Source organism: Typopeltis vanoorti, chromosome 12, assembly GCF_054136105.1.
Source record: "Typopeltis vanoorti isolate ZY-2024b chromosome 12, IOZ_Tvanoo_1.0, whole genome shotgun sequence".
In the NCBI taxonomy this organism is placed as follows: Eukaryota; Metazoa; Arthropoda; class Arachnida; order Uropygi; family Thelyphonidae; genus Typopeltis; species Typopeltis vanoorti.
The window spans coordinates 87,942,181-87,957,499 of record NC_143560.1 but is presented as its reverse complement, the minus strand read 5'-3'; the positions used below and the strand labels follow the sequence as shown (position 1 = coordinate 87,957,499).

At 36.4% G+C, this 15,319-nt stretch overlaps 1 protein-coding gene across 5 annotated transcripts in view; it reads left to right on the top strand.

Moving 5' to 3' along the window:
• The window catches only part of LOC150100975 (uncharacterized), a 184,989-nt gene that overhangs the window by 101,578 nt on the left and 68,092 nt on the right, over window positions 1-15,319 (top strand). The window lies entirely within an intron of this gene.

Here is a 15,319-nt window from a genome sequence, read left to right as displayed (position 1 = left end):
ATACCAGATGACTTAATCGCTTTTTTTTATTAAAAAGATAAAAAAACAAAACAAATGTGTTTAAAATTTAATATTATCCAGTTTTGACGAGAATAATTTTTGATTTAGCAAATCAATATATATAAATAAAATCTACAACAATAAATGAAGCCTATAGAAGTAACCTGCAGAAATAAGGCCATGCATAGGTTCGAGTCTAGTCACCAACTAAAAAGAACAAAATTCATTCGATTTCAGAAGTTGTTGATATTTGCTGGAGATAAATAGTTTTTTTTTTCTTCTCCCGAACAAACATACTTGTGATTATTTTTAATTCCACAACTCAAGCACAACTGAATTAGTAATATTGCCTCATTTTGTTTGTCTTGGTTTCTCGAGCAATATTGTTTTACGGCCAATGATGGGTTGCTAGTCCAATCACCAGATGTCTCCCACGTTAGCCGGGAATACTGATGTAGTCTTCATGCCTAGGGTGGCCCTGCTGGAAGACCTTAGAGTAATTGATAAATCTCTACTCTAAGATGTCTATTAGATAAAATAAAATATATTTTATTTTATCTAATAAACTTAGATTAGATAAAATAAAAAATACAGATATAAGAAAACAATGTGAAATACAAGCAGTAAACAATTGGGTGGCAACCCGAAGAATAAAATAGATCGAACATGTGGAAAGAAGAAGTGAAGATAGAATAATAAAACAAGTCTATTGTTGGAAACCAAAGAATAAGAGAAGAACACGAAGACCTAGAAAAAGATACTATATCTAATGCGTGAAGAAGAAGAAGCCTCCTTTTGTAGCACTAGGAATGGACTGAATCTTGGCATGGAAGGAGGCGAAGTCTGGCTACCTGTCAATTTCCAAAACAGTTGGAACTAAGCGAGTATTTCCTATTTTCTTTCGAAAATGTGAAGGGATTTGAGGATGGTTTTGTTTTTCCACAAAATAAAACCAAATGGCCAACACACAATTATACATTTTATGAATTATCAAAACTTACTGTTCGTGTGTTAGTAAAAGAGTTTGTGGACCGCATGAATTCAAGTAAGAACCGCATTCAGTGTGCAGATTGCCAATCGACTTACTAGATTAAACGACAGACAAATCTGTTCTTAAGGCAGGTTTTTTATTTTAATTAAGTTGAGATTTTTAACCCTGGTTGGTTTGGTTTTTAAATTTATGGATCTTCCAGAGCTGTAAAATAAATGAATAAAACCATATAAGAACGTTCCCCCCCACACATACACCTTGATAGATAGCTTCTGTTATTGATAAGGTTTCTCAGCAAAATGCGTAATTTTTTTATCATCTTTAGTACTCAACGGGTTCTCTTATATTTGCTTATACTATATTTGGGTTTGTTTTTCTGCACAGTTTTACTTCGAATTTTTATTTTATATTTTTACTTATATCGCAACGTGTGCAGAAGCCATGCACAAGGCTTTACAATATATTTAACATTTTATAGCATAACATGTTTGTAGGAACAGTACCGTGTGAAATGATATTGTTATACAGTTTTAAGTAGTTCTTGAATGTGACTCGGATATCATTATTATATTTTCAACTCTTATATGATTTTTTTTCTGAAAAGAAAATTAGATATCTGCTTTTTTTCACAAATCTATGTTGAAATGTCAATCTTGTAATCTGGATACTTCTAAGTTCTTAAATAACGACAAAATGTGTTACTTAATGGATGACAAGAATGATAACGTGAATAATTGACCATGCTCATAGGTTAACGGAATATACTGAATTTTTACTTTATTCTCTTATCGATAATTTAAGGAAATTAATGGCTTTACTTTTTTTTAAACGATACGATAGTCTTTGTTCATTATTGTTATATTTGAAGGAGATCATTAATAGTATTAATAAGCGCTATAACGAGATTTATTAATATTGTCCAAGTATGCTATTTCATTAGAAAAAAGGAGTGAAAGTTTTGTTTCATTCGCTTTTTTCGCATATCTTACAGAAGTTAAGTATTAGTCATATATCCTGCATCTATCACTAAATTTCTTTGTCAGTATTACGTCGACGATTATATTTTTCGTTTACAGGTGGTTTATAAATATCGCTTTTGTAAATCAAAAGTCTTTACCAGCATTTTTTTTTCGATATTGTGATAGTATGAACATTTCGGAATATACCAATGAAAAATTTTTAATATATGTGGGGGGGGGGGGGAACAGAGCAACCCTGCACTGGCTGTTAAGACATTTTAAACGCTTCTTCTCCATAGTCACCATTAATGTATAGTCTTTATTGGAATAACATGCTAGTCAAAAGCCGATTTAACATGATACTGCGGGTGCTGATATCTTCCAGTTTCTTGTTGATACTGCCATATTTTATTTCTTCCCTTACTTTCTACACTCATCATGTTTTATTTATCCCCCCCCTTTTTTTTTAAACCGGAATATTAGTTCTTATCACAAGCTTATCTTTCTCTTCCTAAAGGACGTCAAAAACAATGGTTGATGTTCTTAGCTGGTTGGTACAATACTGTACTTGTAATCTCTGCGAAACAAAATGTTTCTGCATCGTAGTGAAAGAACGAGAAGCTATTATTGTAAGTTAAAAGGCTTAAAATGGCGGCCTTATCTCCATTACCGTAATTATGGCCATCTAAAAATACCGGTGATTGTTAGACCTAGCACTAAGTACTGCGGTATGCCCCGAGGAGAGGTCACAGTTGAGTAACCGCTCGTTACAGAGACAATGGACGGCCTCTAGCGTTCAGGAAAAGAAAAGGCAATCATCAGATGACTCCAGTTTATATGTGTAAACGGTTGAAAATATCCAAATATTGTTCCCTTGAGTAGCGAGTCAGAAAACGAGATAAAAAGATAGGAGAATGTTGAATGACTGAAGATTTTAATTTACCTAACAAAGTGTTATGGAGAAGCGTTTTATCAGGTGGAAGAGGAAGATCTATTTCTATTACTTATCTAAAACTTTGTTTATAATAACGGAGATATGCTTTAATGGTGCAATGCGCTTGTAGGTAAATGTCAAGTATAAGAAAAGTAGTGGAAAAACTAGAAAAGTGAAAAGCTTTGAGAGTAATGACCACGATAAATCGCAGTCTTTGCCAAAATTGTTTTGTTTAACATATTATAGTGGTAAGAACATTTCCCAATATAAATAATTTTAAAAAAAAGTTCAAAAATAATCTAAGGATTTAACTTCAAAACGGGTTGAGGCATTTATTCCATAATTTCACGAGTTTTTAATGCAACTGTCATAGATACAAAACCATCAGCCATAAATTGTATCGTCCCTTGTAAAATGTTCACCTGCAAGAAACTGAACAAAGGGATGGACATTGGTGTTTCGCACAATACTCTTTTCTCCCTGGAGTGTAAAGGTACAGCAGCATTTATGCAATCTAAAAATTCATAGGATGAATTTTTAGATTGCAGATGTTTATGCTGAATGCAATATGCATAGCCATCTGCTTTTCAGTACCCATCGTGTTATCACCTTAATAATGCAGAGAATTGTGGATGATCGCTTCCATACAAAACGAGAACATCTACAATATCCTTGATTTTTACATGCTTGCTTGCTTTGAATGGCAACATCCACGATATCAGTGTAGTCCAGAGAAGTTCTCAGTGGGCTAGTCCAGCGTTCTTCGACCTTTTTACACCTGCCGACCGGGGAAAATAGGAGAAATATTTCGCGGACTGGTTGACGGCTAAGACAGAAACATAAACCAATGTAGATAGTATTTTAACTATTAAATCCAATGTTATAAAATTACAGTTTTTAGCTAGTGCGACATCTGCTGCTGCTGCTTAGAGGGTAGAAAATTTGATATACGTGGCTGGTGCGTTGGTTCTGAGAGATGAAGAAATTTCCGCGGACCACAGGTTGAAGAACAAGAGGCTAGACCTTTCCGCGGTTGACATTTATTCGCCAAGTTTGAATTGCTGACACCACTAATTTATTGTCTTTCATGACCAATATTTCTCCTTATACACGAGCCATCTGCCAACAACTGTCACTTTGTATGACATTCTGAGACTCCAAACATCTCAAGAACTTTTAGTTGTTCCTTTTGGTTGATACGGACAGGACAGACATCACATTTGAAAGACCGTAACAGCCACTCATTCTCGAGACCCGCCAATAAATATGCAAAACAGGTTAAAGATTCATTTATTAGATCACTATAGTATGTCAAATAAAAAAGGTAGTAATGTTTTTCGATTTATTATGAACTTAGAAAAGTGTACAAATTGTGAATGAAAAAAAAAAAACCTGGAAATAGCAATTCAATATCAAAAATTATGATTGGTTGGGAAAGTTTGCAAGTTTGCCTACTTACGAAGTATCTTTCAAGTATAAAATATGCGAATTTGACCTGTAAAGCCTAATAAGGCTTACATTCGCATTAAGATTGTGTGATTAAAGAATAATCAGTGTCTCCATATGTTCTAAGCCGCAAAAACACGAAAGGGTTATTCATTGCCGTCAAATTTTTATGTGAAGTGCGATTCATTTAATTTTACTTTACTATTTCTAGCTAAGCGGCTTGAAATAGTTTTTGTTAATGGAATGGGCTCTCTCTCTGTGAGAGAGAGAAAGAGGGGGATAGTAGATTATCTGCTGTCTTTAACACTTCATATAGGACTTATCTATGAACGGCTTGCAGCCAGGCAGTTCTGCGTGTTCAATTGTTACGTCCCCAACTGATGATAAGAGCTGTGGGTAAAGCCACCAGTAATCGCATCATTAATTTCAGCTTTGTTTGCATTCCCATTACTCGTGACTTAAATCCTTACCTTTCCTTTGTCTCCTAGACGGAAATACCCCCGAGGAAAGAAGAAAGGAACGTGCTTTCACCGGGACCTTACCTCAGCACCGCTTGTCATCACTGAGAGGCAAGGTCAGGTGTCCCTCGCTTGCCACGGCTGTAGGACGCGGCAGGCGACCCTCGGGTAGTCATGTGGTTGTTGGGAAAGTAGACCAACTGATTTAGTATTCATTGAATGATGGCTCCGAGAAGGCATCACCTGGCTTCTTATTCTGGACGTTTGGTGAGCCATAAGAGGCTAATCCAATAAAAGTTTTTTTTAAAATTTATTTTCGTATGTTTCTTACTTTCTTCACCAACCCCCCAGTAAACTAGCATTGTCTCTACATTAACGTGATTTCTCATTATAGAGTGTTTTTTTTTTTCAATAAAACCGCATGTTTCAAAAAAAACAGAAAATGGATTTCCCCTTCCTTATTGCTGCAGTTGATATGCTGAATCGGAAATATTTCATATGGATTTTGGCAACGTGTACTTAATCCAATGCTGAAATTCCTTTCAATTCCATGCACAGGTTAAAGAAAATATGTTAAGTGAAAGAATGGACGGAAGGTGGGGGAGATGACAATGATCGCGCCATAACAGATTTCACGACTTCAGTAAATAAATAAATTTGACAAAGAACTATAAAATTATCTTTATATATATTAACCCAAGTGGCTACATGAAGATCACAGAAACAAACTGCACCTTTTTTTTAATCAAAGATTCTCACAAAATATCAAATAGTACCATAATTTTATATATAAATTTCTGTTACAGATTATAAACTGAATATTGTGCTAAAGCAATTCAAGCAAAACTTCTGTAAACGCCATAGTTAATAGATGTGGAAACAGAACAATCCATAACTACGAGTATTACGATCTCGATTTAAAATCACGCAACATTCTGATCTTTCATCTTTTCAGAAGAGGGGAATCTTAACCAGTTGCTTATTCTTACCTTTTACCTACCACGCATCGATAAGTTTACGACTTGCAGAAACTTTTTAGCTACTGTAATATCTCACCAATGAAACAGATAACCTTACTGCGCATGGCTTAGCATCCCTTGCCCTTTAGCCATCTGAGAGAACGTGCCGCTGAGTTTACATCCTCTATTTCCTTCTTGTGGGTGGTCCTAAGGATTAAAGCGGCGTTAACGGAGCTTACATAGAAAAGGAAGATCCATTGCTAAGTCGTCAATAACCGTCATAGAAAACAGATGAGGACAAGTTCGGCAAGATTCTTGTCTAGGGATGAAACTTTTGTTAGGGGGTGTAAAAAAGAAGTGCTGGATGTATCCAGAGAAAGATGGTTCTCTCTTTTTGCAATAAATAACCTATTTGACTACGTTGACGAAATTACATACACAATTTTTCTAGTAATATGTCAATTTTCATATAATTTTTCGGAGATTTGCACCACCATATTCTAAAGCAAGTCGGTATGTAACAACGGTAACAGAAGTATGTTTGTTTTAGCATTCTCCCGTTGCCTGTAGGCTATAGAATACCTAAATTAAACTCCATTTTGAATTAAACAAAAAAAAAAAAAAAATCATGCTCAGAAAGTCCTCTGTATACACGACGAGATTTCCAAGCAGAGTTTTATTTCCTGATTAGAACCTCGAAAAGAAAGGGAAGGAGAAAGTTATAAATGTTATAATTTGTTAAAAAAAAAAAAAAAAAACTTAAATTCCACTTATCCATGAAAAACATCGAAACGGGTCTGTTGAAGGAAAATAATGTGATAACCGTGAGACATTACACAGAGGTGAGAAGGAAGAATGAATGTTACCACCTACAGGCAGAATATTCATGCTTTCTCAGGGTGGCCGAAATGCTTGTTAGCTACAGACACATTAATGATCGGTCTCCTCCACCGTGCTTGCAAGCATGATGCAAACGAGCCTATTAGAGGTTTCCTAAGCAAGATATCGTGTCCATTTAAATTCATCGTGATTTTAGTTACCCCTTTTTACCCTCCTAACTGATTATTCAAGCAGGAGAAAGAGTCAAGTACTATGAAATCTTCGTGGCGGCGAATGTATGGAAAAAGTTACGTTTATTATTGCGTACTTGTAGCAATTCGTGTCCTGAAAGTGGCCTCATTAAATGTTTTGCCATGAGAGTCAGCCAGCTTAACGCTGCCTTGAAATGAAAGACACTAATTGTGTCGAAAGAGGGTTAATCTTTTTTTTTTTTTTGTATGCATAAAAAAATATCTGCAACATAAGCTTATTATGGTGCGATCGCACTTCCTTTCTTCAATGATATGAACGGAATTTTAATTATCAACATATTCAACTAAAGGACGCATAATCTCACTTTGCTATAAAGATAGGCCTAATCTGCTACTTAATGAAACCAGCATATTTTTAGTATCGTAAAAGATTCCTCCATTGTTTACGAGATCACAAAATTACGCATTTAAAAACATTAACCGGAAATGCAGAAAACTTTTCCTTTAATTATTGAGTAATTTCAGTTCCCATGAACATTTAAATGATAAACATTTCGAATTTTAATTAAACAGTTCTAATAAACTTTTAAATTGCTTAAATCATAACAGAGCGTGAACAATAACTTCAAGGAAAATAACTTGATTATCTGTTCATTAATCAAGACAATTGCATTAATAATTGATTTAATGCATCCCATTACACGTTTTATTTGAGAATGTCATTTTATATCTTTTCACTACCTCGTCAATAGTTCATGTTTAATTATCTTTTCATGACAATAAAATTGAAAGAAATTCCCAAACCATTATCTATTTACATTCACGACTTGAAATGTTAACACTTCAACTACAGTGTCGAGTTACGAAAGGCACTAATTATATTTTTTTATTTAATTTTTTATACGAATGTCACCCACAAAAGTTTTGAACTTTTTATAATAAAAGACGTGTTCAAGTGTCATACACTTGAACACGTCTAGTACCATAGATGCACTAAGTTGCATAATTTGTTCCACTGCTCTAACCAAACGTGGTATTTCTCTCGCAAGCCACTCCATGCCAGTAAGCAGGGTAGGTGGTGTGGTCTCGCATCTCATGCGATGGAAGAAATCGGTCTACTACGTTAACACATGCCTGATGCAACAGTAGCATTCAAATACAGCCTATTGATTGGAGAACGGCAGTGTCATACACTTGGCAACCAAACTAAGCCAACTAGTTGGTCGAGTGCGAATAAGTTTAAATTGTGTATAACTGGAAAACAATAATGTAAACTTAATATTTAAGTTTAAAGCATTGTACATATATAATAAATGGTAATAAATTTTACTGAGTGTTAAGTCTAAATGTTTTTTTGTAGTCCTGTGGAAATGATACTTGCTCGATAAAAATGACTATTATTGGTTCAATTCTGGTTGCAGACTACAGAAACTCTTTTCTAAACTTTCTTCAGTTCTGCCTGATGCTCGAGTTAATTGATCTTTGCCATATGAAATTGAAGTTTTTAACTCCGTAGTTCAAAAAAAGTCGACGTAGAGCTTACGAATTCAGAGTTCTGGATTTTTAGATGGTCGCACTTCTCTGCCATAAGAATTCCCATGCGGAATAAGGAATGAAGTAATTTAATGACTGATCTAAATATTAACACGTCTAAGTTTCGCTAGCTTCAACTAGCACTGAGTGTGTCTTTCAAGAGCCTAAAAAAAAAAAAAAAGAGAAATTGAAATGATCTAGAAACATGGAAAGTTGTACTTGAAGCGAGAGTTGCGCTACTGTTGGCAGACGATCTACTGTAATGGATGCTTTAGTATTTTTTTTTTTTTTTTAATGTCAGTTCAAAAATCACCAGTTACAGTGCTTTCTATGGTGAGTGCAACTCTCGCATCAAGCACTCAACGTTCCTCGTTGTCTAGATTATTTCAGTTTCTGTCTTTAAGTATCTTTTAACAATCAAGAATTTGCTAGCATGAGCTAGCGAAACGTTGGCATGTAAATATATACTTTCTTCTTTCACTATCCTTTATCCCATGTTAAACGGGGTCGGCGCACCGATCTTTAACCTTCCTCTTCCAAGTTCTCCGGTCCGGGGCGTCCTTCGGACTCCATCCTTTCTCCCTAAGATCCTCTGTCACCTTATCCTTCCACCTGAGCTTGGGCCTGCCTCTTTTCCTCCTTCCCTCCAACTCCATATACTCCACTCGTTTACCAACATACTCCTCACCCTTCCTCTCTATATGTCCGAACCACCTCAGCCTGCTTTCTTGTATCTTCTTGCCAATTGGTCCCACCTTAACCCCCTCTGATGTAGTCATTCCTTATCCTGTTCTTCTTTGTCACACCACTCATCCATCTCAACATCCGCATCTCCGCTACCTCCATCTTCCTCTCCTGTGTCTTTCTTATAGGCTACGTCTCCGCGCCATGAAGCATCGCCGGCCTCACCACCATCTTATACAGCTTTCCTTTCCTCTTACAACTCGCTCTCTTGTCTCACAGGGCGCCGCTCATCTTCATCCAGCCGCATGTTATTCGGTGCTGTATTTCCTCATCCAGGTCACCATTCCTCTCGACGACCGACCCAAGGTACTTGAATTTCTTCCCTGAAATTAGCCTTTCACCCTGAAGTCGTATGATCATATCCTCGTCACTCCCCGTTGACATATATTCAGTCTTTTCCCGGTTAATTTTCATGCCTCTCTCCTCCAATACCTTTCTCCACTCTTCCAGGGTATTTTCAAGCTTCTCTCGGGATGATTCGCATAGAACAATGTCGTCGGCAAACAGCATGCTCCATGGTGCCTCCTTCTTGATATCCTCCACTAGTACATCCATGACCAGGTCAAAGAGGTAGGGGCTCAGAACTGACCCTTGGTGTAACCCTACGACAATGGAGAACCCTTCTGTAACTTATTTATTATCTTCGTCTCTTGTTGTACATTGATATTCTTGCAGAAAAACTTCGACACAAATTTCTCATCTTAGTCCATGCTAGATGATACGTATTTTTGCATGGAATAAGAGATATTTATTGCTAGAAAATGAGATCTAAATTCATGCTGATTTTTACTTATTTTCAAAATTGAATATGACAATGTAATCTTTGATTTAAAATAATAAGCTTTCTTTATAACTGAATATTTATTCAATTACGAAGTGTGGTTAGTGCAATGGAAAGTTATCATAATCGCAGGCTCAAAAAAAAAGTTACTATTATATTTCTTGATTTTTAACCGGAACATGCAGCATGAAACGGATCCTTTCCTGAAGCGTTCAGAAGAATGCTTTGTTCCTAGGAAGTCCAAAATGGCAAAGTTTCATTTGACGATAAAATCTATGAAAGAAAGTAAAGCATTCGTTATTGTATACACCAATTAGGAAAACTAACCTCGTCGAGTTTCGTAACGACTTAAGTTTGGATTCAATAGTATATGCGATAATATAACTTTTGGTATGAATGCGTCGGCACCACCATCGCAACAGGCTGACTTATTTTTTTGCATGAATCATTGCCCAAGACTTCGCAATACGGCATTTTCATTAGTGCAATTACTGGATTATTAACCTTCACACGATTTTTGGTTTTGATACTCGTGAAACCCTTCTCCCGAAACTTTTTCAAGTCACTTTAGGCATCCAATAAGGTCGCGATGACACTCACAAACATCCATACCCACAACCTGTCAGTTGGAATGAGATGTTGTCTACTCAACCGAACAGAATCGCTGATTTTCTGCAATTACGGATATTGTAAATGCAGTATAAACTTTTTTTTTAAATCTAAATTTAATGCATAAGTGGACTTATTCGAAGTTTTTTATTACTAGTTTTGTAAATCGACGCTTGTCATCCCACTTCAAACTAATCGTTACAGAAATATTATGTATTCGCAGCAAATCGGGATCATACTTTTGGTAAACATACATACGTGCAATATCGGAAGTATGTTTACCCAAACTGGCATCTTCTGTATTCCGGCATTTCAATATATACTGCGTTGCCAAAAGTATAGAAACAACCGAGAAATATAAAGATCAAAATATCGTACTTTTAATAAGGTGGGCTTATCAAATCATCTTTGGTCTATATTACATCATTCAGTTTGTGGGCAAATGTACTTTCTTCTGACAAATTTAATTGGCATTTAAACTCTATTCATGTAGGACTCATTTTTTCTTCCAGTGATGTTTTTCTCCAGGGATGATTCTCCTCATACATCGGACTGCTTTATTCACACATATGTTCGATTAGGGTTGTGAGCTAGTCAGTCCATCAGAGAACTGTAATCGCGAAACAAAACAATGCTGTAGATTTTGCTCTTCACCGTAGAATTTCATAAGTGCAGAAAGTGCGAAGTATTACCTACAAAGATAGTATACAATGGAAGGCACACATCATTCAGTGGAAGGGGAGAGATATATACCTCTCTCTCACTCTCTTCCAATTAATGATAGAAAAGATAAGCAATTGTTTCGATTAAAAACAAAAAACAAAAATTAGTGCACTTTCATACATATCACACTTCTGCCACCGTACTTCATACTTGGCACAGTGCAATCCCGCTTTTAGCATTTGCCAAACTGCTGCTGCAGATCCAAGTTCTCCAATCGGATAAAGCCACTTTTGCGAGATTCATCTTGCAAGTGCCTGTTTCCAATTCCGTTTTTTGCGGTTGAAGTACCACTGCAACCTTTCACGTGCCATTTTCGTGAAAAACTGAACTATGCTTACCTTTTCCGTTATATTATATCTTCCTACAGCGCCATCTAGGTTCATTGACAGTCTTTCACTATGCACTTAAGAACTTCTAGTACTACTGACAACATAGTATAAATTATGGTTTAAGAATTTTGTACGGAAAAAATCAAAGGATGACAAAATTTTATTTTATTTTTTTAAAATTAAAGTATCAAGGACAATGTAGGCAAATAAGAAACCGAAGAAAATAATTTTAAAAAGTTTTAGGATAGATGATAGCAGTACATAATTCAGAAGAGAGGGACAAAAGAACATTAGTTCAGTAATGTGCAACTTTATTTTTACTTCTAAAATAAATTCATCGTCACTTTCAGTTGAGTACTGCTAGCATAGATTAATTAATGTTCTTAATTTTTTTTTTGTTCAGTAGGGTCGACAGATTTTAAAATTGAACAGTATTTTATGTTGGTTAAAACTGCGTGCGTCTGCTTTCCTGCACTTTTATCTGTCATTTATAGCACTGACTAAGTCGTTTCATTTCACTCTGTGGATGTTTTGTTTGGCTGTACTTAATTATTCGATAAGCTTTAGAAGTGCTTCATGTTGGCATACTGTGACGCACCACTCCCATGCTATACAAGTAGTATAACCATCTTGCTTCAAGTTCGAACAATAACAGTTTGAAGTGAGCATACACGGAATAGTGGGACAAGGTCGAGTCAAAATGATTTCAAGCTTTTAAACTAGCAAGTTAAGTGTCCTTGTCCTAATTTATTTGGGTGTTCGGCGGCTTCCTCCATCCACACATGCTGACTTTCCCACGGCAGGACAATTACGAAGTAGAATATGGATCTTCAAAGTTACAACAAAAGCCGCATCACTGAAAGTAGGCTCGGTTTATCATTCCATACAGACCACATCACTTCGACGGGATTTATTCAGATTTTCAATGGTGGTATCCCTAACTGAAGTTATTCAGTCAGTTCAGGTAATTATTGTATCTCGCCAACAGAATTTCTGAATATGAAGGGAATTTGAAGTTCTTTTCTTCATTACATTCCCCCCCCCCCAAATGAACTTTTCCATCAAATGCTAGTATTGTGTGTAAAACACGATGAGGTCACCTCGAGGCGTCACCTGCTTTACCAGGCATCCACAAAGCAGTTTCGCTGGCCAGTGAAATATCCTTGGCATACCTTTTTTCACATAATTAATGTTCGTGTCATGAAGGAAGTCCAAATTAGCATATACACCTGCCTCTGATATCTAGAGTAGGAGGGTGTTCTCTCTAATTCGTGCGGTAATCCTGAATTTTTGAAGATTTTCAAGGTCTGCTTGGATCTGGTAACCAAAGGCCAAGCTAGATATTAGGTGGATAACTATTATTTCTTTTCAATGTTGGAAATCGCTATTCGCACTCTAATAATTCGTTCACACCGACGAGTAAAAATTTGAGTTTAAAACTGACTTGATTACGTTGCATGCTTGGAAAAAAAAAAAATTTATGCCATAAACTATTACTTTTGCATTATTCAAGTAGACTATCTTCCTGCCTGTTATGACAGGCTACTTTGTTACATATATCAATAACTTCCCCTCTTTCGGGTGTTTTCAAGTTGCGTGGAAGTTTTCCGATACTAAATTGACTAGTCATTTGGATTTTTCGTAAACATTCTTCTTTAGAGGATTAAAAGCTGCACTTCTCATATGAAGTTCAAAGTTTTCACGAAACGTTTTGAGGGAAGGATGCCTAGGGAAGCTTGTTTTTGAAGTCGCAGTTATCATAGTTGCTTTACGGCAAGCTTTTTGAAGCTAGCAGATGTTAAGCGTCATCGCTCATCTAGACTCGGTCTTTCCTGAGTTGAGTTATCAGCGTGACACATTCCTTAGTCCGTTCTACTGGTAGCTGGCATCTTTGTCTATATCTTAGTTCTCGCTGTCCGATCTTATGACAATGACGGATGAGGATCCCTGACAACAAAAACAGCGTCTTAATGAGAAAATTCTGTTTGTATTACCCTGAGAGAGTAAGCCCCAAATAGCAAGGAAAACAGTTATCGATTATGCTGCTTTCTCTTGAAAGAGAAGAGATGAAAATAAGGCATTATTAACCAGTTTTCTCGTAACTGTTTCTACGTGCATAGATCATGTGTGGCAGTAATATCTTGGACTAAAGAATTCTACAGAAATAATTGAAATTTAGAGTGCCTGTAATTTTAAAACTAACGGTATGATGCCAGTGTGGAAAACGTGATCACCATTGGCTGGTGTATTATGAATTCAAAGTTCTTAAAATAACGATGAGTTTGTATATATAGACTAATATTTTACCAATATTACTTCTTTCGCCAGGAGTAACTTCTGTATCGCGAAACTCTCAACGCGGGGTCTCGAGTTTTCACCTGACTCCTTGAACATTCATAAAGTATTCAAGGAGTCCAGCGAAAACTCGATACGGACGGATTCGAAACTATGGTTACCAAGATAGCAGACATACTGCAATAATCTGTGATGGCGGTCGCTAAATTTGTTTCTCGTTTTGTTAAAGCGCGAGGCCAGACTACTTTAATTCATATTGGTCGGCAAAAGGAAACCTTCGATTGCATCGTTCGGCATATTTTATCGTCTAAAATATTAAATATGCAGGAGCTTTGTTTTCCTTAAGGGATAAACTTACAGAGAGTGGTTGGCTTGACTCCAATGCGCTTCGTTTCTTGCTTTGGATTCATGATTCTCTATACCGCTCTAATCTGCAATGACTCCACTTATGCACCATTCCTTCCTTGACTGCCTCTTTTTATGATATATAGAGAAGAAAAAGTAAAATGTCTGGATGGGCGTGTGCCAGAAATACTTATTTGAATTGTGTTTAAGCAATTCAGTTGTTGTCGTGAGTGGTATCCCCCAGTTTTCTTCAACCGTCCCTTAGGACTAGTTGGGCCCTCCAGTGAGGGATTTCAAGTATGTATTTTATGACTGTAGATCCGTGTGTGTTCACGAGCCGGTTTGCCTGTTCTGAGGGATGAAAAACTCGAGTTTTCTGGTGAAATAACCCTGTACCTTCATAAAAAGGCTTGAGATCGGTAACCCAATCGACCCGACCAGCAGGCCAAAAATAATACATTGTAATTACTGAATCATCTGAACCTCCATAGTTCAGTCGATATTGACCAGTGATGGCGAACCTTTTTACCCAGGTGTGTCAAACTTTTTTTTTTTTTTTAATATTGACGTTGTTGATGTGCCACTTGCATACATGCATTATAAATGTAACTACATAATCATAGATGGTGACTTATGCATATCATATTAGGTTATTTATTTAATAGGACATGATATAAAATCTATGAATTCATATTATACAATTAATTTAATAAACTGAAATTACAAACTTACATTACATTTAATGACTTTTCTGTTGCTGACTACTAGTAGAAAGTTCTTTCAATGAACAAACCTACCTTCACCTTAACTGAGAGCGATCTTACACGATTTATCGCAGTTTTTTTCATCAGAATATCAATATTTTTCAACATCCAAGGTGTGTCACCTGAAACCCTCAAGTGTGTCAGTGCTGACACGCGTGTCATAGGTTCGCCATCACTGGTATAGACGAAGCCCTTTGATCAGAAAGTCCTAGGTTCGATTCCCTTCCTCACGTCATGGATGGGAATCGAACCCAGGTATTTCCAAACCTTTTCGAATCCCAGTGTAGCAGGGATGGTTGTGAAAGCCTTTGAACAGCGGATGAATGTCCCAATTTAAATGTTAGACCATCACTAATGTGTGTGTGTGTGTCTCTCGTATCTCGGCTCAGAGTAGCAATGCACGACAGATTTACACTTT